Source organism: Fukomys damarensis, unplaced genomic scaffold, assembly GCF_012274545.1.
Source record: "Fukomys damarensis isolate Sample0158 unplaced genomic scaffold, DMR_v1.0_HiC HiC_scaffold_5, whole genome shotgun sequence".
Classification (NCBI taxonomy): domain Eukaryota; kingdom Metazoa; phylum Chordata; class Mammalia; order Rodentia; family Bathyergidae; genus Fukomys; species Fukomys damarensis.
In genome coordinates this window covers 63,795,170-63,819,399 of record NW_022900917.1, presented here as the reverse complement: position 1 = coordinate 63,819,399, position 24,230 = coordinate 63,795,170, and positions in this window count along the sequence as shown.

The following is a 24,230-nucleotide window of genomic DNA, read 5'->3' as shown; positions in this document are numbered from 1 at the left end:
TGGTAAAAGGCCTGGGGATGTAGCTCAGTGCAAAGGCCCTCAGTTCAATTTCCAGTACCACAATTAAGTAATTAGCTAATTTTTAAAAATCAGGGGCTGGGAATTTAGTTCAGTGGTTCCGCTGCCTACCTCAAAAGCACAAGGTCCCAAGTTCAATCCCCAGTACCAAAAAAAAAAAAAAAAAAAACCAAAAACAAATTAAAAAAGAAAAAAAAAAAAAAAAAAAAACCAAAAACAAATTAAAAAAATGAAAAAATAAAACTAAAAGGATAAGTAGTTCCAGAAACCTAAATATGAAAATTTCATGTTCTAGAAAGAGAAAAGAGTGGAGGAAATCATCCAAGAAATAATTCAAGAAAATATTTTAGAACTGAAATGCATTGAAAGGCCACATGGAGAGACTAGTACAATAGATGAAAATTAACCAAACCAAGAGCAGAGGGTGTTGCTCAGCGGGACAGCACTTGCCTTGCGTGAGGCCCTGAGTTCAGTCCCCAGCAACGCAAAAGAAGGAAAGAGAAAGAAAATCAACCACACTGACACCATCATGCTACCATCTCCGAAAACTGAGGACACAGTAAAGAATATAAAATCCTCCAAAACCAGAGAGCAAACCAGGAAAAAGGAATTTAGGGGATGGGAGTCAGGCACAAAAAAGAGGCATATCTTCAAAAAAGAGAAATCTCCCAGCTATGGCCGCGTGCAGAGCTGTGTGGCAGGGCATCTGAGCAGGGCTCTGAGCGTCTTTAAGGCCAGACTGCAGAGCGCTCAACGCGGCTGACTGTCTTCACCGAATTCCGCATGCTGGGCGTATAGCTCAGCGGCAGAGCGCTTGCCCAGTGTGCACAGGGCCAGATTCCTACTGGAGAAGAAAAAAGAGTGTACGATGATTCATTCCATGAAATACAAAGTACTGAGAAGAAAAGAAAAAGTTATCATAAACTACACAGTTCCACATACAGGAAACCCTTGGCTGATGAACTCCATTTGTTCACAAAGGCTGGTTGTAACTTCAAGTTGGTCATTTGAAGGCTCAGGCTCCTCTATACAGCCTTCAAAGTCTCTCTCTACTGCATAGAGGCGGATCTCAGTGTCCTTAGTGAAACATTGGCCCAGGATTTCTCAATTAACCCTACCCGAAAAAAGATGTTGTAATGTTCCTTTGAGGGTTAAATCTGTGTCTGAGACCAGTGGCACAATGCCTGCCTCTCAAGCACAAGGTCCTAAGTTTGATTCCCAGTATCAAAAAAAAAGTAAAAAAAGAAATCTGTATCTGAGACCATCTGGAAGCACAAGCGGCTGGCATTTGGGTCATAACGCAAGACTTTGTAAATTAAAACTAAACTCTAGGGAGGCTGGGGATTTAGCTCAGTGGTTCTGCCACCTGCTTTGCAAGCATAATGACCCAAGCCCCATCCCAGGTACAAAAAAATATATATATAAGCACTGGATATAGAGCTAAGAAATGATGTCATCAGTGCATTGGGGTGATGGCGGGACAGAGGCTGCGTGCTGCGGCTAAAGAGACTGAGCTAAGTCTTCCTCTTATAGATGGGGAGATGGTTTTATCAAGAATAGAGGCTGGGTTGGAGAGAGGCATGATGGCACATTCCTGTAATCCCAGCACTACGGAGGCTGAAACAGGCAGATCGCCATTCGTGCCAGGCCAAACTGGACTATGTGGCAAGATCTTATCTCAAAAAAACAAAAGAAGAGTTTCTGGGAGGGAGCCGAACATTCTATCTCACACCTGTAATTCCAATGACTTTTAGGCTCAGCTGCGGTGTAAGCCCACGGCCCCAGTTGGGGTGCCTCCTTCCTGTTTTTTAGGCTGCTGTGTTTGTCAGTAAAGTGGCTCGGGACAGAATGGAGAAGCAACAAACCACAGATGTCACATGCCGACAGAGCCCAACGGACCGTCACGAGCCAAGAAATGTTACAATGAGCTCTCCATCGTTCTGAGACAGACTCTGAAAAGGAAGAAAGAGGTCGCAGCAGCTCATCACTCTTACAATTATTTGCTCGGGGAGGCGGTGGAGCTGCATGCTTGTAGCATCAGCATTTGGAAGGCTGAGGCAGGAAGATGGCTTGAGTCTAGGAGTTTGAGACCAGCCTCAGCAACATAACAAGATAGGGAGAAGAGAGTGAGGCTGGGAGTGTAACTCAGTGGGCCTAATAGCTAGCCTATTTTGATTTGTTTTGTTTTTTGAGACAGAGTTTTGCCATGTAGTCTTCGGCTGGCCTCAAACATGCAGTGACCCTTCTGCCTCAGCCTCCTGAGTGCTGGGATTCCAGACGTATGCCACCATGCCTGGCTAGTCTCCCCTTTGGATTGCAACATTCACTAAATATTTGTTCAAAAATTGTTTATATCTATTGAGCCCTTACTATGTGCCAGGCACAATGTTAAAGAACTTTTCTCAGCACTGTTTTATGTAGTCATCAAACAACTCTGTGAGGGGGCTGGGGATTTAGCTCAGTGGTGCTGCTGCCCACCTTTCAAGGTCCCTAGTTCAATCCCTGGTACAAAAAAAAAAAAACAACAACAACTCTGCGAGGTAAGTGACAGCCTCATTTAACATAAGCAAAAGTACAGTCCAAATTAAGTTAGCACTTATTTATTCGGTATTTGCTTGTTTATTTTGAGGCTCTAGGGATTAACCTAGGACCTGTCCCATGCTTGGCAAGGGCCCCTCCACCAAGCTACAGCCCCGGTGCTCAGTTCTCCAGAGACCATGCTGGCTGCCACTTGGTGCTGCCACCTTGCTTGCTACCTTGTTCCCTACTAAATTCCCAGTGATTTGTGTGGTGCTGGACCACAGCAAGGTGCTCGACAAACTTATTGGATTGTACTTTTGTTTTTTGGAGGTACTAGAGACTGGACCTAGGGCCTTTACTTTTATTTTGAGACAGGGTCTTGCTAAATCGCTAAGTTACCCAGACTGGGCTCGAACATGTGATCCTTCTGCCTGAGCTTCCCAGAGTCCTGGAACGTGCCACCATGCCCAGCAAGGTAGACAAAGGTAATGGAGTCCTAGGAGCCCCAGGCCCTGGCTGTGTAGGAGACTCTGAGGGAGCGGGCCCTCTCCCTCCCAAGCTGCTTGAGAACAGTTTTCCCACAAAGTCTGATCCTCTTCCAACTTTCCTTTTCTCAATACGTGGCATCTTCATCCCCACAGTGGCTTATGCTGGAAACTCTATTTCTGCTCTCGAAAGTGAGGAGTTAGCTGTTACCTTTCACATCTTTCAGACCCAACCTTTCCTACCCTTCCCCATCTCGCTCCACTGTGTGGCCACTGTTTATGAGGACGACATCACACAGTGGGTGCCTTTCTGAGGAAGGTGTTGCCATCAACAGATGAGCCTACAGTGTCAGCAGTTAACACTTCCTTACTGTCTGCTGATGGTCAGACGGGTTGCTGGGTTTTGTGCCATGGTGGTGGGGTTTGTTTGTTTGTTTGTTTGTTTGTTTTTACTGGGGATTGAACCCAGAGCCTTCCACACTGAGCTCCAGCCCCAGTCCTTTTCTTCATTTTTGAGACAGGGTTTCTTGCTAAGTTGTCCATTCTGGGCTCAAACTTTGGTCCTCCGTCCTCTGCTAGGATTACAGTGAGTGCCACCACACTCAACCTGTGCTATTAACTTTTGGGTTTTTTTGGGTTTTTTTTTTTTGGTACTGGGGATCAAACTCGGGACCTTGTGCTTGCAAAGCAGGCAGCAGAACCACTGAGCTAAGTCCTCCACCCTTGTGCTATTACGTTTGTTTTTTTTTTTAAAATTGCGGTGCTGTGGATCAAACTCAGGACCTTGCACTTGCCGGGCAGGTGCAGTGCTACTGAACTACAATCTGCCCCACCCCTTTGGAGGCAGGATCTCCATATGAATATGTTTCCCAGGCTGACTGCAAACTCCTTATGTAGCCCATGCTGGCCTTGAATTCATGGTGATCCTCCTGCCTCTGCCTCCCAGATGCTGGGATCACAGGCATGCACCACCAGGTCTGGCCACAAGCTGTGCTCTTTCTTGAGGAAAGCTGTTCTCAAGCAGTTTGGGAGGGAGAGGGCCCTCTCCCTTGGAGCCTCCTACACAGCCAGGGCCTGGGGCTCCTAGGACTCCATTCCCTTAGTCTACCTTGCACAGTCCCAGCCTCTGCCAGTGTTCTCTCTACTCTGGAGGTGAGACCTGCTGGAGCAAGTCAGGCCCACCCAATGCCCCCAGGAGTTACCTGCTGTCCACTAGCTTTCCAGGGTTACTCCTGTCCCAGGGATTATCCGTGCCTGCCAAAGCTCTTCTGCCCTCTTCACCCTCCTCCAAGCTTGTTTCCTGTTCAACCCCTCATTTCGTTTCGTTTCTCTTCACTTCACTTCATTTCATTCATTTCAGTGCGTGGACGAACCCAGGGATTGACACATGCAGGCCAGCAATCTGCCACTGAACCACACCCCAGTCTCTTTTAGCCCACAACACACCCTCCTGAAATGATCCAGGTACCCATTTGTTCCCCCCAGCCTTCTTTGGTGGCTGAGGCTGTCATATTCGCCATGACTCTGAGCAACGTCTTGTAACTAGGCAATCAGGGCTGAGCATGGTGGTACACACCCGTAATTCCAATACTCAGCACTCAGGAGGCCGAGACAACAGAATGGCTATGAGTTTGAGGCCAGACTGAGCTACATAGCAAGACCTTGTCTCAAAACAAAACCACAGGGCAGGGCATTTAGCTCAGTGATTCCACCGCCTGCCTAGGAAGCGCAAGGTCTTGGGTTCCATCGCTGGTACCAAAACAAAACAAAGCAAAACACAGAGGCCGGGTATTTAGTTCAGTGGTTCCGGCGCCTGCTTTGCAAGCACACGGGCCCAAGTACGATCCCCGGTACCAAAACACACACACACACACACACACACACACACACACACACACACAAATAAATAAATAAATAAATAAATAAATAAATAAATAAATGCAATCAGTATTGCTCAGGGGACAAGGGAAGCTGCACATACCCTTTGGTCTCTGGGGCTTCTGTCCCTGTCCCTGGCAGGGATTTAGGACAGGAAACTCGTGACTGGTTCCTCTGATTTCAGCAGGCCCTTTCTCCCTGAGGTGCATTTCCCTGTCTGTTCTACATCTACCTTCACTTTAAACCAAAAAGCTCCATCCAGAGGCTCCAAATCAGGGCCTATTCAGGAGGATGGAGTGCGGAGGCTGAGGAGGAAGGCCATGGAGAGAGCTTCAGATGCTGGGGAGAAAGCAGAGGTGGGGTGGAAGGCACCGGGGAGCCACTTCCTGACCGCCTCTCTGTGCCCTGCACAGACCACAACAGAGCCACAGTGGTTGTTTCAGGACACATTTTTCTGAATGTACCTTAAAATAGTTGATTGTAGCTGTCAGCCTGTTATTTAATTTAAATGGTGCTAAAGGAACAGAAAAGCCTTGATACTTTGGGAGGGTGGGATAAAACTATTGCCCCTGACTGAAATAGAGAAGTTCACATTGAACCTACCTTTTGCTTAAAGCCTCCTCCGGAGACCAGGGAAACAGGGTGTATGGAAAATAAAGCAAACATGGAAATGTGTCATTTTGTTTTGCTTTGCAGTGCCACGGATGGAATCAGGCCTGTGCGCACTATATGCAAGCGTTCTGTACTGAGCTCTACTCCAACCTAGAAAGCGTCATTCAGAGAAAAGGGGATTCCAGAGCAAGGACTGCAGCCAGCCAGGCTCCTTCACCTCGGGGTGAGGCCAGGCCCAGAGCATGTGTGCGCCCCATATGCTTCTCAGAAGGCCCCTGTTGCCCCTGCACTGGACAGCTGGAATCCCCCAGCACACATCACCTCCGCCACTTTCCTGACATTCTCTGGATCCTGCCCCACCACTGTCCAGCCCCAGGACATCTGTTTCAGCCTCAGGACACCTGCTTTCCAAAGGTCCATTTAATCTCGCTCCCACCCAGGAGATGTCAGAAAGTCCTCTGAGTGCTGAACCCTGGCAAGTCCCCCTTTGCAGGGTTCTCAATCTTAGCCCCCCCAAGGGTCCCCTGGGAAACTTACTGGGCAGGGAGGCTGAACTCTACCCTGGACCTACAAACCAGAGCCTGGGACTTGGCTTCTGGTGTTTCTAGTGATTCTTATGTGCGGCCTGGGTTGGAAACCATTGCATTTTTGGAGACAGGTTCACAGGAAAATGTTAAATACCAATAAATAGCCTTATCAGCACACTTACAAATTCTCGCTAGGGTGGTGGTACATGTGTGTAATCCCACCACTGTGGAAAATCACAAGTTCCAGTACCACCCAAGGAACTGAGCAACTCAGGGACAACTTGGCTCAAAATTGTACAAAGGGCTGAGGAAGTAAGTCAGTGGAGAGGGGCCCTGGGCTCAATCTCCAATACCACAGAAACAAAAAGCACAACAACAAGACTCAGATTCTTCAAGAGTCAGAGGACAAACCAGTGACTGTCTCACCCCGGAGGAGATGATGAGCAATATTCATAAGAGGAATGAAGGGAGACTTCAGAAGAGGAAATGACCTGAAGGCAGGATCGAACTCGGGACCTTGTGCTTGCGAGGCAGACGGCAGAACCACTGAGCTAAATCCCCAGGTTTCTTTGTGCTTTTGATGAAGGATTTTAAGTCAAGACACATCATCATGCAGAAGTATACATAGAGCTTATTGTAAAGCAGATATAGGGAGATTTACTTTCAAGTGAGAAGGTAGACAATGCTACCGCAACCAAGAAATCTGCCCGAGTGTGACTCTGGATACCTTTTATGCACACAAAGTTACCCCTGGGGTTGGGTAGCTATGGTATTATGATGCTTACTAGCATTTCTCTTAGGGGACACTTTGCAATGTTGATATTACAGGAAATAAAACGGAAGATGAAATGTGAAATGTTGTATCTCCCAACCTGTCAACTGTATGATATGCCGAGTTCTTGTTCTCTAGAAATCGGAGAATGAGACCTAGGAACAACGGGGGTTAAGAGTAGGAAGACACTTATTGATAGGAAAGCTCCTGAGGGCCAGGAGGGGTCCCACTTTACAGAGGAGTTTTATAGGGTGAAACCCACGTGGGTCCAATGTGGGCCACAGCCATGATCATCCAATAAGGTCACAGGTATAGTCACTTAGGTAGTGGTGGTCCAACTGGGAAACAAAGCACGTAACAAGCGTGGATGGAAAGAACAAAGATTCTCCTAGGAAGTGGTGGGTGCAGAGGTCTCTGATCACCCATCAGGGTCGCTGATGTTTATCTAGACTTCATTAGACTGAGTGTTTGTTCTTTGAGGAAATATATAGGTCTGGTCATCTTGTCTTTATCTTGAGGCCAGGTTTTCAGCCGATGTGTCTCTGGTGCAGCTGTGGTATGTTTCACCCTTGTCCCGACCCTCTCGAGAACTTAGCCCTATCTGACTGCCTATAATATTTCTACTGTCTATAATATTCATATCTCAAAAATGCCTTCCCTGTCCTTTTGGGTGGTCAGTGTTCTCTCGGGGCCTTAATCATGTATAAGAATCTAAACTGGGTCTCAGCCAGCAGAGTGAAGGTCTTAAAGAAGCACCCACCCCCACTTCTGGTGTCACTGGGTGGAGACCAGGCACCCGGGAATGTTATGTGCCTTTTCTCAAAAACAAAGGCCGGAGTGGGCATGGTGGCACATGCCTGTAATATCAGCACTTAGGAGGCTGAGGCAGGAGGATCACTGTGAGTTTGAGACCAGCTTGGGCTACATAGTGAGTTCCAGGTCAGTCTCAACTACACAGGGAGACCCTGTCTCAAAAGAAAAAAAAAGAAAAAAAAAGCCAGGTATAGGAAGAAACATGAACAATATGTAACCTCAAAATGTCACTGCTCTGTGGATTGCTTTAGGTCTGAGGCCTAACAAAAGATTGTAAATCTATTACACACGAAGGTCCTTGCTTCTTTATTTAACTATTACTGGCAATGCACACTAGTTTAGACACAACCCTCCTCGCCTCTGCTAATATCTAACTACGTGCCTCATGCATGCATTCAGCTCCTCCTGTTGGAAAGCAAGTACTGATGGCCCTGTTTCATACAGAGAAACTGAGATCCACAGGCAGAAACAGGAAGCTATCCCAGAGAGAAGACGTTCAAGCACCAGCCACCATAAAAGAAGTGAGTGGGTGGCCGGGAGAACTTCAGAGCAGGGGCTGGGATGCGTCTCCACACGGAAACCTACTTATCAAGACTGAGGAAAACGCCCAACATCCTCACCCTTCAGGCTGGGGACTGGGTTAGGGTCTGTCCCAATAGGCTAAGATCAAAGCTGGGGCCTGAGCACCCTACAGGTGCTGTCCTCACCATCCCAACCGAAGTGCGCAGTCGCTCTGCAGGTAACCAGGACAACTCCTAGGTGACATTTCTTCACCCCCAGAGCAAATGTAACAACTTCGGGTGACTCCACCTCCCAAAAATGGAAACTAGCAGGTCTGTGTTAAAATGTAAATTCAGGGTTCTTAAATATTTTTAAAAGTTGTAACACAAGAAACAATTGTTCCTGAGCCAGAGAGCTTAGCTTTTACATGCAAATGAAATAATGAGTCCTTCAATGCAGTTATTGTCAGGGTGATGAGCTGACTGAGCCAGAGGGAAGGGGGCCACCTGGGTGGGCTCCAGGGCACAGGGGAAAAACAACCCACACAGAGAAGAACTCAGCCAGACCAAGAGGGGACGTCAGAACCCAGGAGAGCTGGTGGAAGAGCTGTAGGGCCCAGACTGCTGGTAGAAAGAGGACCCCAGGTCTGGAGTCAATAACCAAGGGTGACAAAAGAAAACACTTCCACTAGAGGACCAAGGGATCATCTGGAACAAAACCAAGGCCGGAGGCACTGTCCTGGAAACCAGGGTCAGGAACTCACTGCCAGTTATCCTCCTCTCATCCTGCAGCTTTGTTTTATTTATTTTTTTTTTTGGACAGAATTTCACTATGCAGTTCAGGCTGGTCTTGAACTCACTATGTTCCCCAGTCTGGACTCAAACCCATAGCGATTGTCCTGCCTCAGCTTCCAGAGTGCTGGGATTATAAAGGCATGCGCCCCCTGGTCTGGCCATGTGCAGCAATTCTTGGGCTTGGATTTTTTTGCTCTCATTCCCACACCATGACTGAGGCTGATTTCCTGATCCACAGGGACTGCTTTGTCTCTTATTCGATACCCCCAGCACCTGGCATTTCACTGAGTATTTGCTGAAGGAACGGCTGGGTCTCTTCTCTGTCACTTATCACAGAGCCTGCATGGACAGCCTGCTGTATGCCAAGTGCTGTAAAGGGCACCTGCGAGATACTCCCTGCCCTCGTGGAGTTTGCATTCTACAGGGAAAAACAGTATGACTGCTGTGGACCCTTAAGTTACAAGCAGCCTGGCATACAAACAACTTGGGTTAATTAGGTTAACGGAAGATTCGTCTCCCTCTTGATATGTACAGTGTGTACCCAGGTAAACATCCAGCTCTCAGCTGTATTGACTTACAACCAACTTGAGTTACAACCAGCCCTTGGGAACTGAGTTTGTAAATCAAGGGTCCACTGTAAATAATTAAATATATATATGTAATTACTTTTAGGGTAGCAAAGGATAAAAACAGCGTGAGGAGGAGGCCCAACCCAGAACAGGAAGTTTTCTATAGAAAATGACAATCAAAGATTTATAGTTCAGCCACGCATGGTGGTGCAAGCCTGTAATCCCAGGACTTTGGAGGCTGAGGCAAGAGGATTGCCAGCCTGGGCTACATAATGAGTTCAGCCACATTTTTTTTTTTTTTCTGTACCAGGCATCAAATTCAGGATCTTGTGCTTGTGAGGCAGGCAGCCACACCACTGAGCCAAATCCCGGGCCCGTTAGTGAGTTCAAAGCCAGCCTGAACTACATGGTGAGATCCTCTCTCTCAAAAAAAAAAATTAATTAAAAAAATAAAGCTGAGGGGGCTGGGGATTTAGCTCAGTGGTTCCATCACCTGCCTTGGAAATGCAAGGTCCCAAGTTTGAACCCTGGTACAATAAATAAATAAATAAATAAATAAATGTAGCCTAGGTTGGTGGTACACACCAGGAATCTCAGTACTCTGGAAGGCTGAGGCAAGAGCATAAAAAGTTCAAGTCCCAGATGGGCAACTTAATGAGATCTGCTCTCAAAATAAAAAGGACGAGAGCCAGAGATTTAGCTCAGTGGCATGGCACCTGGCAAGTGCAAGGTTCTGACTTAGATCCCCGACACCAATAAATTCAAGCCGGGTGTAGTGGCACACGCCTCTAATCCCAGCACTCGGGAGGCTGAGGCAGGAGGATCGCTGTGAGTTCGAGACCAGCCTGAGCTACATAGTGAGTTCCAGGTCAGTCTCTACTACATAATGAGACCCTGTCTCAAAAAACAAAACCAATAAATTCATAAATAAATGAATAAACAAAATAAAAAGGACTAGGAATGTAGTTCAGTCAGGAGACCCTGGGTTCAACCCCAGTAACACACACACACACACACACACACACACACACACACACAGTGTGCTATCAGGCTGGGGCTGCAACTCAGTGGCAGGTTGCTTGCCTAGCATGTAAGAGACGCTGGGTTCCAATCCCAGCCCTGAAACAAACAACAAAAAAAGAGTGAGATCTAAAATAAGGACAGAGGGAGACAGAGGGAGGCTGAAGGCTGGGCTGCCACTACTGGGTGAAGGCTCCTGACACTACTGGGAGGTGGAGAAACCTTCAGGGGGTGGGGCTTAATAGTAGGAACTCAGGTCTTTAGAACTGCGCTCCCTAGGGGGATTTGAGAACCCACTCTCCTTGCTCTCTCCCTCTCTCCCTCCCTAAGGATGGATGGATAGATATAGATAGATGATAAATAGATATCCTGTGCTTCCTATCGACTGTACCGAAAACTCTGAAACTATGAGTCAAAATACATCTTCCTCTCCTCAACCCCTTTTCTTCTGAAACAGCGCCTCACTGTACAGCCTCAGGGGCTTCCAATTGGCAACGCGCCTCACTGTACAGCCTCAGGGGCTTCCAATTGGCAACCTGCCTGCCTCCGCCTCCTCAGTGCAGGGCTTACAAGTGTGCTCCACCACCCCCAGCTTCTTTCCTCTCAGCTTGCTTTTCTGAGGTTCTGTCACAGTGACAGGAAGCTAACACAGACAGGTAATGCTAACTTCCTGGAAAGAGGGCAGCAGAGGAGAGGCTCTTCAGAAAGGCTCCAGATGTATCCTGGCAGGCAAGTGGCCACTCAGTGTCAGAGTCTTCAGGTGAGAACAGAAACCGCCAGGCCAGAGAAGCAAAGACTGGTCAGTCGTCTGCCCAGCCAGACCAGGTGTGTTTGGCATGTTCCACAGAGAAGGGCAGGCTGCTTGTCCTCAGAGGGCCACACAGGGTCAAGCCCTGAGGAGGCCACACCAGAAGTGGCAGAGCAGAAGAAGTGCTGCTCTAGGTCAGTACCCGTCCACCTAGAAAACACCTTTTCTGAATACAAATAAAGCCAGGATTTGGCTCAGTGGTTCCACTACTACCTGCCTCGCAAGCTCAAGGGCCTGAGTTCAATCGCTAGTACAAAAGAAAAAAAAAAAAAAGAATACAAATAAGGCCAACCTAGGTCAGCCAAGAAGCACAGGCTATAATCACCAAAAAGTGGATTTTAAATCCCACAAGGAGTATGTGCCCAGTTCTGTATCGTTGGGCAGAAGCTGGCAAATGCTACACACACCTGACACTGGCAAATAGCAATCCAGGTGAGGAAACAATTTTCCCAGGCAGGCACCAAGGAGAGAGATGATCAGGATCTGATATGCATGAGGCAGACGTCTAAGGGTTAAAGTGGTACAGGACCATCTGCCTGCTTCTCTGCTGCTTGGCTAGGGTCTCTCCCCTTGGTACCTCTTGAGTTGGATCTTTTCTTTTTCTGAGTTGGGTCTCAAACAGGCAGTTGTTCAAATGTCTAGGCCTTGCTTGTTGGTTTTCTTCTGGTCCTCTGACCATTTGGTTCTTGCCCATTTTCCCCCAGGGGTTGTTCAGGTTTGTGTCCCTGTACCCTGCCTAGGTGTCCTGCCTGGTGCCAGGGAGCTTGACTTCTGCCCACCCCGCATCGGCCCCACCCTTGGGGCGTGATGTTCGCACCAGATGGCCTTGCACAGGGCCAGTGGAGAAAGGAGCCCTGAGACAACGTTTAGAGCTCACCTCACTCGTAAAGCTGAGCCCTGCGTTCTCCTACTGTGTAGTGGGTCACATCGCCCTCTTGCACTGCTCTTGCAATGACACGGGGGCAGAGGTGGAGGACTGAGGAGGGATACGGTAGGGCTAGGGTTCTCCATGGACCCCGGGACCCCGCTGAGTATGTAGGGAGCACGAGAAGGAAGAAACCCAAGACCGACAGCCAAAGCACAAGGCACAGGTGGTCTGTGCATCCTCTGGGACTCCCACACATGGGGACATGTGGCAATGGGGGTTTCCAGAAGGCTTAGGCACCGAGCTTGTGCTGGGAGATACTTCCCTTCTGGGGGATCTCAACTTCCCTATCTATATTAGTCGGCTGTCATAACAAATACCACAGACTAGAGGCTCAAACTACAGAAGTGTGCTTGCTCATCCCTTGAGAGGCTAGGAGTCGCCTCCAGCTGTGGGCAGGTTTGGTTTCTCCTGAAGACTTTCTCCTTGACTGTCAGGTAGCTTCTTCTCTGTGCAAACACATCCCCAGTGTCTCTGTGTCCCTCGGGATTTCCTGCAAGGACACCTGACATGTTGGATCAGGGAAATCCTAATGGCCTCCTCTTAATTTGTCTTTTTTTTTTTTTTGGTACCAGGGTTTGAACTCAGGTCCCTGTGCTTGTGAAGCAGGGGGCGGAACCACTGAGCTAAATCCCCAGCCCCTCTTAATTTGTCATCTTGTCAAGACAGCCGGTCTCCAAACGCAGAGTCACATTTGGAGGTACCGTGTGTTAGTGTTAGGAATGCAGCATGTTAATCTTTTGGGGGACACAGTTCAGCCCCGTACACATATACTTTCTCAGTACTAATTCACCTAATGCTGTAGTTGGAAATTTTTTTTGGAAAACGAAGAAGGGTATAATCAACAGTCCAAGTTTTGTCTGTTTGTTTTGCTTTGTTTTGTTTTTTCTAGTACTGAGGATGAAACCCGGGGTGCTCTACAACACCCCCTTTTTTTACTTCACTAAGAATCCCACTACGTTGACCGGGCTGGCCTGGAATTGTAACCCTCCTGCCTCAGTCTCCCACGGACTGAGATTACAGGCCTGTACCACCATACCTGGCTCCAAGTTTCAAAAGACTCCTAGAAGTTTTTCAGAAGGTTCTGTATTTCCTTTTGTTGATAGGAAAATACTCTTTCCTGCAAACAGTTATGGAACGCTTCTTTGTGTCAAACATTTTGAAGGTAAAGCCATAAAGGCTGAGAGACAGGGGCTCCCACCACATTGCAGGTATGTTCTAATCCAATCCAGAAGTGTTCATTAAGTGGTGTTGGAGGTTAAAGAGGCACCAAACATACTGAAAGAGCTTGTAATTGTTGTTGACACTCAGATGAGACAGCAGGGGCAGCACCAGCAATATATACCTGTGTTCTGAATTGTGTGGTAAGGACTTTAATCGCTGTTGGAATTAGGAATGAAGAAGATCAGTGAAGGAGCAGGCCAACCACTGCTAAGTCACTTAGATGGAAGCATTCATTAGTGGGAATTATTGCTCAGGTTCAGGCTTTCTGTCAAGGTAGAGGTCAGTCAGAAGGCTTCACTGGGCCAGGGATTTAGCTCAGTGGTTCTGCTGCAAATCCTGGCAAGAGCAAGGTCCCGAGTTCGATCCCCCCAGTTAAAAAAAAAAAAAAAAAAAAAAAAAAAAAAAGGCCCGCAATCACATGAATGATGCAAGACCTCCAGTTTCATTTCAAGTTTCAACCTCAGGAGACCACTGTGAGGCCCACTCTGCTCGTCACCCATCACCCACGCTAGGAGGGCCCTGAAGACCTCTCCACCCACTGCCCAACCCAAAGGGGCACAGGGCCCCTGCTCTATAGCCATCCCTGAGAGGGCCAGTGAGCACACAGCTGCACCCCTCTCCCACCTCACCCACAGCTCTCGGCCCCTGGGGAGCGCCCAGTTACTGGTAAGAGCCAGAAGTGATGGTTATCCTAGCTACTCAGAGGCTGCGGCCGCAGGATTTCAAATTCAAGGCCAGCCTGGGCATCTTAGCAAGATCAGGTGTCAAATAAAATATCTTAGGGTTGGGAATTTAGCTCAGTGGTTCCATTGCCAGCCTCGCAAGCACAAGGACCTGAGTTTGATCCCCAGTACCAAAAATAAATAAATAAACTTTTTTTTTTGGTACCGGGGATTGAACTCAGGTCCCTGTGCTTGCAAGGCAGGCAGAAGAATCACTGAGCTCAATCCCTGGCCCCAAAATAAAATTTAAAAGGGCTGAGAATAGGGCCGGGATTTAGCTCAGTGGCTCTGCCAGCTGCCTCGCAAGTGCAAGCTTCTGAGTTTGATCTCTAGTAAAAAAGGCTGGGAATATAGCTCAGTCGTAGGGGTTTTGCCTAGTATATGTAAGGTCCTGGGTTTAATCACCAAAAAGAAAATTAAATTACCAGCAAGAATCCCCTGGGTCAGGGAGGGACTTAGCTCAGTGGAAGAGCACTTGCATACTGTGCCAGGGGACCATAGATGGTTTGGCCTGTCACAAGTTTGTCCCCACTCTCTGGGAGGCCCCTCTGGTTTTGGTGCCTGCGCTCCATCTTCCTGCAAGTGAGCTTGGGAATTCTGCGCCCGCACAGGTTTCTGTGGGTGCTCTGACTTCTCAGGATGGATCCTCGTCTCCTTCATACAGGAATAGCTCTGTTGTGGTGACCAGGGCCCTCCTGATGGCCATGGGATCTGTTGTGAATACCTTTTAAAACTCTCTTAAGGTAGGTGTGCCTAGCATGCACGAAGCTCTGGGTTCCATCCCTAATCCTCCCACACACACAAAAAAACCCTGCCTGAAGCAAGTCAGTCAGAATCCAGTTTCATGAGCAAGTAACTGACAGTCTCATGGTTCACTTAGAGCAATATTTGTCGGAGCGAGTGGAAATCAGTAGTGCACAATCGAAGGGAGTTCGGGAATACAGGCTTCACCAGAGCATGGGAAGTTCAGCATCCACCCAGCAGGCTGCGAGCCAAGCCCCATTCCACTCAGACCTCACGCTGCTGTGAGACTGGCAGCAAAACTAACTGAATGGGGTGAGGCTTTGGGGTTACAGCATCTTCATTTCACTTCCCCAGGTGTTTCTGGTATGTGACTTTCAAAGGACACCAGTAGTTTATTAGAAGCATTGATACACTTTACATCTGCCTTTAACAAGCCTCAACACGCAATCTTCAGCTGGGTGCAGTGGCACTCGCCTATAATCCCAACACTCGGGAGGCTGAGGCAGGAGGATCACTGAGAGTTCGAGGCCAGTTGGGGCTACATAGTGAGTTCAAGGCCAAACTGAATTGATACTGTCTAAAAAACAAAAGTAGAAGCCAGGGATTTAACTCAGTGGTTCTGGCACATGCCTTGCAAGAGCAAGGACCCAAAATCAATCTCTAGCCCCAGAAAGGAAAAAGGAAAAACAAAAACCACCCAAAAAACCTCTAACGAAAGGATATTAATAGACCCTCCTCACTTTTTTTTTTTGGTACCAGGGATCAAATGCAGGACCTTTGATTTGCAAGGCAGGTGGCAGCAACATTGAGCTAAATCACCAGCTTCCCCAAATTTTTTTCTTTTTTCTTTCTTTTTGTGCTGGGGATTGAACTAGGATCCTTGGGCTTGCAAGGCAGGTGGTAGAACCATTAGAGCTAGATCTCCCACCCCCCAAATTTCTTTTTAAAAAGGAGTCTAACCCTGAATTTCCCAAAGGACACTACTTTGGTTTGCTCTTTCCTTCAGGTCAGGCACACACAGCTCCTGGAAGTTCTGGAAAGCTCAAATCAAGACGCTTGCCTCCACCCTGCCACAGGCTGCTAGGAGAGCAGCCGAGGGGATCTCCAGTTACCTCACTGTGGTGGTGGACTTGGGGCAATTCCTGCCCCAGGAAGGAAAAAGGAAAGGCTACTTAGTCCAGGTATTGAATGGCAAGCATTACTCGTAATACATCTATTATGGGCCAGGGGTGTAGCTCAGGGTGTAAAACGAGTGCTCACTATGCAGGAGGCCCTGGGCTTCATCCCGAGCAATACAAAACAAACAAGCATTATTCCTTGAAGACTTAAATTGTGCTGGATGTTTGCATATATTATTTCATTTAATCTTCTAGGTATTATTATTGTCATTCCTATTTTATTTTTGAGACAACATCTCGCTAAGTTACCCAAGCTAGACTGGAACTTGCTACCCTCCTGTTTTGGCCCCCCAGAGTGCTAGGATTACAAGTGTGCACCACTAGGAGGCAAAGTGCCCAGGACCACGTGGCTTGGCACTCAGGAAGGTGGAGTGAAACTGAGAGGACTTCATAGCCCTCGTGTTAGCCACTTGGCCCTACCCTTGCTCTGGAGCTGCAGTGTCCTGTGCTCAGCTCCAGCTGGGGTTAATTCTCAAAACCAAAGCCAGGCCTGGAGAAGGCTTAGGAATAGCAAACTAGACCCTGCAGCAGAAACCCACAGGCTGCAGCCCCATTTTTTAAAAACTTCATTGAAAATACTTTACTTATCATATAATTCATCCATTTCAAGTGTGCAAATCAGTAATTTTTCATAAATGTATCACTGCTCTAGTTTGGATATTGAATGTCCCTTAAAGTCCTACATGTAGTTGAAGGCTTGGTCGCCAGCCTGTGGTGCTGTTGAGAGATGGTGGAACCTTGAAGTGGGGCCTCGTGGGTGGAAGTGAGGTCACAGGGACGTGGTTTGGAGGGGTGTTGGGGACCCAGACCTCCACCTCTTCTACCACTGGGTCCCACCACAGTGTGCTGCCTTACCATAGGCCCAAAAGCAGCACAATCCAGTGACCCTGAGCCAAAATCTCTGAAACCACCAGCCAAAATATACCTTTCCTCCTTGTAAATTGACTATCACAGATATTTTGTCACAGAAAGCTAACACATCCAAAGCCAATATCTTAAATATATTTTAGAATGTTTTCATTAGCCCAGCAAGATCACTCTTTCCAACTAAACTGGAGGTCAAAGTATGACCTACAGATGTATGTGGTTCTCCTTATGTATGTATTTATTTATTTATTTATTGGTACCAGGGATTGAAGTCAGGACCTTATGCTTGCCAGGCAGGCGCAGCGCCACTGAGCTACAACGCCGGTCCTATTTATTTATTTTAACAGCAAAATATTTATTGGTTTGCCATATTTAAATTTTTTAGCTATGTGTAGTGGCGCACATGTACGATCTCAGTATAGAGGAGGCTGAGACAGTAGGATCACCTTGAGTTTGAGGCTACCCTGGGCTGCACAGTGAGTTCAAGGCCAATATGCACTACAAAGTGAAAGACCCTGGGACTGGGGATTTAACTCAGTGGTTCTGCTGCCTGCCTTGCAAGCACAAGGTCCTGAGTTTGATCCCTGGTACCAAAACAAAAACAAAAGCAAAACAAAGCAAGAGGCCCTATCTCAAAAAAACCAAAAAAAAAATAAAATAAATAAAAATAATAATAAATAATAAATAAAGCTGGAGAAGTAGCTCAGTACAAAGGCCCTTGGTTCAATCCCCAGTGCCCTAAATAAAAGTAAATAAATAATAAATTAGATAGGTAAACAAATGTAAAAAGTGATACAATTAATTTCCCTTGAAAAATCAAAACACGGACACACGTGTAAATACTGAATAGTTTCTCTGGTGTGGAAAAACTGTAACTGTAAATAAGATCCAAATGATATAACTGACAATGTGAAATAGGAAGAAAAGGGCTAAAGGTGTAGGGAAAGTGGGAAGGGTAGGGGAAAGGTAATAAAGGAGAGGAAAAAAATATGAGAAACTGAAAAAATGGAAATAAAGTGTTTGTAAATGGGGAAGGGAGGGGGGGTGAAGGGAGGGCAGGGACAAGGGGAAAAAATGAGAACCAAGACCTGTCATGTAGAGGTACAAGAGCCTAGTAATGAATGTAACTGTACTGTATCCCTGGAATGTACCAATAAACTCGATGAGTTAAAAAAACAAAACACGGAGCACTTTGGCTCCTCCGTCCTACAAGGCTTAGTGGCTGGCCCTTTTAGACAAACGTGTGTACCCTGACTGTCACGTAAAACCAGTAAAGGGGCACGTGCATGGTCTCCAGAACCCTGCTCCCACATGTTCGCCCTCCAGCTTTAGACACCAGCCCCGCAGCTCCTGGCAGATGGCAGAGCCGCTGCAGCTGCTTTGTTGTTATAAAGTTAATTTGGTCCTCGCGGAAAAGGTGCTGTGCTTCTTTTGTTGGATGACAAAATACATACCCTTCCCGGAAACCAGTGACACGTCCTGCCCCGTGGTGAGACTTTATACCTGGTGTGGAGAGGAAGACTCCTTTGGCTTTCCTTGGACTTCGCCACTCCTACACATAGAGATGGGGTCTCTGGAATCCTGCGCGGAGCCCGGATGAAACCCAGGGCAGGTCCCGGACCACTGAGCGCACCCCAGCCAGGATGACTGTCTTTCATTGCTGAGGTAGACATTGCTAGCTGTCCCCTAGTTTCTCTTTTTCCCGTTATTGTTTTGTTCACAGCAGTGGTGTTTTCAGAGAAGGCCGACCCAGTCCTGGACTGTGACCTGTGGCTAACCCATCAGGGAACCCCAGGTTTCTTGGACAGTGATTGGTTTTGGGCTAAGCATATGAACAGGTCTAGGCAGGGGCGTCGTGGGACGCAGCAGGGACTTTAGTAAGCTATCCTTCCCCTTTTGCCATCTTTGTTGATCGCCACATTAAGATGTCACGCTTGATGCTTTTGCAGCCACCTTGTGATCATGAGTTGAAAGTCAAGAGAATCAAAGAGAAGCTGAAACAGAGCCCTGACATTGTTGAGCTGCCAAATCATCCAAATGTCTCCTTCTGGACTTCCTGTTATGGAGATAAGATGCGCGCCCCTGCTGTTAGACCACATCTAGTTGCATCCTGTTGTTGGAAACCAAAGGCATCCTGACTATAGTGTCACATTCTAATGAGTCCTGTCGCCAACATTACATGCTTCCCTGGTTCCCATCACTTGCGGTCTTCCCTACCCTATTCTGGGAGTGGGTTTCTCAAGTGTAATGTGTGCACTTGCACATATGTGTGTGTGTGCAAGTGATGCTGGGGGTCAAGCCTCATGCGTGCTCAGCACACACTGTACCGCTGAACAGTCCCAGCCCCTGAAAAGTGTATTCAATCATTTTATGCTGCTGTCTGTTTATAACTCTCAAAAGATGAGCTGTTTTTTAGAATCTTAACTCCAAGTTAGTTGCAAATGATTTGTCCTAAAACCCACAATATAAACTGCTGCACAGTCAGCCAGAAACACAAGCTAACAGCAGCAGAGACTCTGCCGTGGTAGGCACCCCTTCCCCAATCATCTTTGGCTAAGGTTTTTGTTTGGTTTGGTTTGGTTTGGTTTGGTACCGGGGATCGAACTTGGGTCCTTGAGATCCTTGGCTAAGTCAACAAGCAGGCAAAGCACACCCGAAGCAGCCACAGGTTCTGGCCATCTCTAATGGCCTATAAGAGGCTTTGTTTGTAGCCAGCCTGCACCCACCGTCTTCATGAGAGAATTGATAGTCCCTGTGGCAGGAAGGCTTTAGCTGCTTCAAACTGCACCCCAGCCTAACAATTGGAGAGCAGCACTCAGTCCCTGGGCTTTTGGCATCTTGGAGGCCACCCAGTGTGCCACCAGCCCTGTACTGGGCCCGAGCCTCATTCACAAGTATCAGCTCCTGCCCGGGAAGCATCTGTGTCACATGTCCATTAGCACCAATCCCCAAAGCAACCTTGGTAAGTAGGATGATTACAGCATCATTTCACACACAGGGCAAGCAAGGCTAAAGGACTTCAAGTGACTGGTCCACGGCCAAACACTGGAGGGCTGTGGAACTCAGTCCAGCCATTTCCAAAACAGGCCGTTTTTTGCCCAATGCCAGGCTTAGTGCCACTCACTCCCAGGGCAAGGAGACCAGAGCTCCTTGTGTGGCGCTGAACTCATGGCCCTTGTGGTAACCACACGGAGACAATGAGACAATGGCCCAGGTCCTGGGCCACCCCTCAGGCTCTCAGGTGGAGGGAGACACTGCTTTGGTATTGAGATGTGCCCCAGTACCAAGGGAAGGCTCCACACTCCTCTGGCTCAGGTTTTGCTGCTTCTCGCCTGCCCTTCATCCCACAGTGAAGATCTGATCTAAGCTTCCTGATGTCAGTCTTCATTATAAAATAGGTTAGAGGAGTCGAGCGTCACGGTGCCTGACTATAATCCTAGTTACTCGGAAGGTTGAGGCAGGAGGATAGCACTTTCAAGCCCAGCCTGGACAATACAAGGAGACCATTTCTCAGCCAGGTGTGGTGAATATGCCTGTAATCCCAGCACACAGAAGGCTGAGGCAGGAGGACCACCCATCTTGAGGCCAGCCTGGGCTACATTGTGAGCTCAAAGCCAGCCTGAACTACACAGTGAGACCCTGTCTCAAAAAATAAAATAAAATAAAGCCAGGCTTGGTGGTGCACACCTGTAATCTCAGTTTTCTGGAAGGCTGAGGCAGGAGGATCACTGAGTTTGAGGCCATCCTGGGCTACATAGTGAGTTCAAAGCTAGCCTGAACTCTATATAGTGAGACCTAGGGCAGGGATTTAGCTTAGTGGTACCATCACCTATTTTTAAAAACCCAAACAAAACAAGAACAAAAAGAAGGGATGATGTAGCTCAGTGCCAAAGTCTTAAATTCGATTCTTAGTACCTCAGGAAAGAGAGAGGTGTTTTTTTTGTTTTGTTTTGTTTTTTTATCTAGGGCCTCACTGTGTTACTTAGGTTGGTCGTGAACATCTGGGCTCAAGTATTCCTCCTGCTTCAGTCTCCTGAGAACATGGAGACTACAGGTGCTGCCACTGCAGCTAGCTGACATGTGTGGACTGGATCCTGGTTTAAACAAAGCACCTACAAAAAGATGTTGAGGAGTGGGATTTAGCTCAGTGGCATTGCACTTGATCCTGGGTACCAAAAAAAAAAAAAAAAAAAAAAAAAAAAAAAAAAAAAAAAATTGTAAACCAATAAAATGAGATTAATTATGTCTACATCATATGTTTAAATTATCTTATCTTTAAAAAATAGTTAATACTTGTAACTATCAGTATTTCTAAAGCTCCACACAAAGTGGGATTTTGTTTGTTTGTTCATTTGTTTGTTTGTTTGTTGAGGTATGATATCAAAGCGAGGCGTGGTGGTGCACTCCTGTAATCCCAGCACTCGGGAGGCTGAGGCAGGAGGATCACTGTGAGTTCTAGACCAGCCTGGGCTACATAGTGAGTTCCAGGTCAGTCTTAACTACATAGTGAGACTTTGTCTCAAAAAACAAAAAACAACAACAACAACAAAATTGAGGGGCTAGTGGGAAATTTGAATATGGCCTTATTATTAAATAGTTATTTTAACTGTTAGGTGTGAAATGGCATGGATTATATGGGAAAATATATTTTTAAAAAGGGGAAATATCTTCGCTGTGAGAGATGGGTTGGAAGGAGGAAAGCTATTGTGATTTACTTTGATAGCAAATACAAGAAAGTGCTAAGCACTGTCAGACCCAGTGCTATCCAATACTCACGTAGGTGATGTGTGGTTTTATTCCTGTTATTTTTTTGTTGTTTGCAGCATTGAGCTTTTGACCAGGGGCCTGGTGCATGCCGGTCAAGCGCTGCACCCCTGAGCCACATCCCCAGGCCTCTTAGAGGCAGGATCTCACTAACTTGCCCAAGGTAGGCTTGAACTCTCTGTTCTCCTACCTCAGCCTCCAGAGCAGCTGGGTTTACAGGCAAATGCCACCTTCCCTATCATGTTATTCTAGTTTTCTGTTAAATTCTAATATTCTTTTTTTTTTCCTGTGTAGAAACTTGCATAATAAAAAGTTTGAAAATTTAAAAGACTTAAGGCCAGGGCTGCTCTGCTGATCAGGTTTCCCTAAGCCAGGTCTCCTTGGTGCTCTGCTCACCCCCCGCTGGCCACCTGCTGTGTCTGCCTGGGTCCTCTGAGAGTTGGATGAGCTCAGAGGCTGCTGAGCCCTGTAGGACCAGCCTGGGAAGGCTGGTGAGGGCCCTGGACAACCAAAACAGGACTCCTAATTGTGTCTTGGAGCTGAAGATAAACATAACTCCCAAAAAGCAGCCCTGGGAGAGATCGACCCTACACAGAAGAGTCAGGGCCTTTCCTGGGCCTCTCTCCCAGCACAAGAGGAACAGGATCAACAACACAGCTGTCCTGCTGGTGCACACCTGTAATTCCATCACTGAGGAGGCAGAAGGACTGGTGTGAATTGGAGGCCAATCTGGGCTACACAGTGATTTCAAGGCCAGCCTGAACTACATAATGAGAACCTGTCTCAAAAACAAACAAACAAAACAAAAAGGAAGGAGCCTGGAAATATAGCTCAGTGCAAAGGCCCTGGGTTCAACTGATCCCCTGTACTGCTAAATAAATAAAACTTGAAAGATTTATTTTTTCAATACTGAGGATTGAGCCCAATAGAGAGAGCACTTGCCTAGCATTCACAGTCTTTGGGTTCAATCCTCAACACTGAAGTAAAACTAAAAAAGGAAGGATCAAGGCCACAAGATCCTGAAAGGCCAGAGCACAGGAAATCTAATAGCGTCCAGTCTGGTGCTCAGCAGCCTCACCTTGGCCTTCAGCCTTTGGTCACTGGACACATCACAGATCTGAGGTGAGCGCTGCCCACGACACAGAGTATGCCACAGCTGCTTGAGATCTGACTGGGGTGCCAGCCCCCGGCCTCGGAGTTCAGTAGACATTCCGATATTAAAAACTAGTTGATAATTTCCTCATCTGAAAATGGAGATTTTAGGGGCCAGGTATCTATTTCAGTGGTACAGCTCACCCTTCATCCCTAGCACCACCAACAAATAAAACAGGGGCTTGGGCTGTAGCTTTCATCCTTAGCACTGCAATAAAATGTAAAATAACATAAGATAAATCAGGCACTGTGCTACATGACTGCAATCCTAGAATTCTAGAGGTTGAGACAGAAGGATCCCAAGTTTGAGACCTGTCTAGACAACTTTGTGATTTAGTAAAACCCTATCTCAAAATAAAAAAGGGGCCGAGGATCTAGCTCAGTGGTTCCACTGCCTATCTGGCAAACACAAGGTCCTGAGTTCAATCGCTGGTACCCCCACACACACACAAAAAGATAATGTATGCAAACCAGGTATGTTGGTGCTTCCCTGTAATCCCAACATTCTGGGAAGCTGAGGCAGGAGGATTCCAAGTTCAAGCCCAGCCTGGGCAATTTAGTGACTTAGTAAGACTCTGTCTAGAAATAAAAAGTTTATAATGGGCTGCAGTGTAGCTTAGCGCAAAGGCCAGTTTCAATCCCAAGGGCTGAAAAAAATTTTTTTCTTTAATTTAAAGAAGGAAAAAAATGTGCACAGAATTATTCATTCATTCATTCATTTATTTATTTCAGTACTAGGAATCAAACTCAGGACCTTGCCCTTGCCAGAAAGGTGTAGCACCACTGAGCTACATCCCCAGCCCCTGACACAGAATGATTTTAGATGGTTCACTAATCCCTGACCAGCAAGTAGACTCTCATCCCAGAGCCAACATATGGTGTGAGTTTTAACTGATGCTTAGGCTACAGCATCCAGGTTGGGGAGAAGAGTAATTCAGGCTGCAACCAGCCACCATCAAGGGATGATTTTATGGGCTCCCTTGTCTTGGAGAAGAAAATGGACTATACACAAAGAAATTAGCATTTTAAAAGGAGAGTATCTGCAAAGTAGAAAAGGACCCTGAGATCAGAGCTTCCAATGCTGCATTTTACACCAGTGGTACTAAAGCAGGTAGGACAGAGGAGCTAAATCTGCCACCCACCCACAGCCAGCCTTTCCCAGGGTCCACTCCCTCTGCTAAGGAGATCCAGAGGGATAGACAGCTCCACTCTGCTTCTCCCCACAAGTCTCATTCCACCCTTCCTGGCCCTCCTATCTTTCCCTCCCTCCAAGTGCCTAGTGTTGGGACAGCAGCAGGCCAGGCCTTCCTGTCCTGAGGTATGATGGGTGGCTTTTT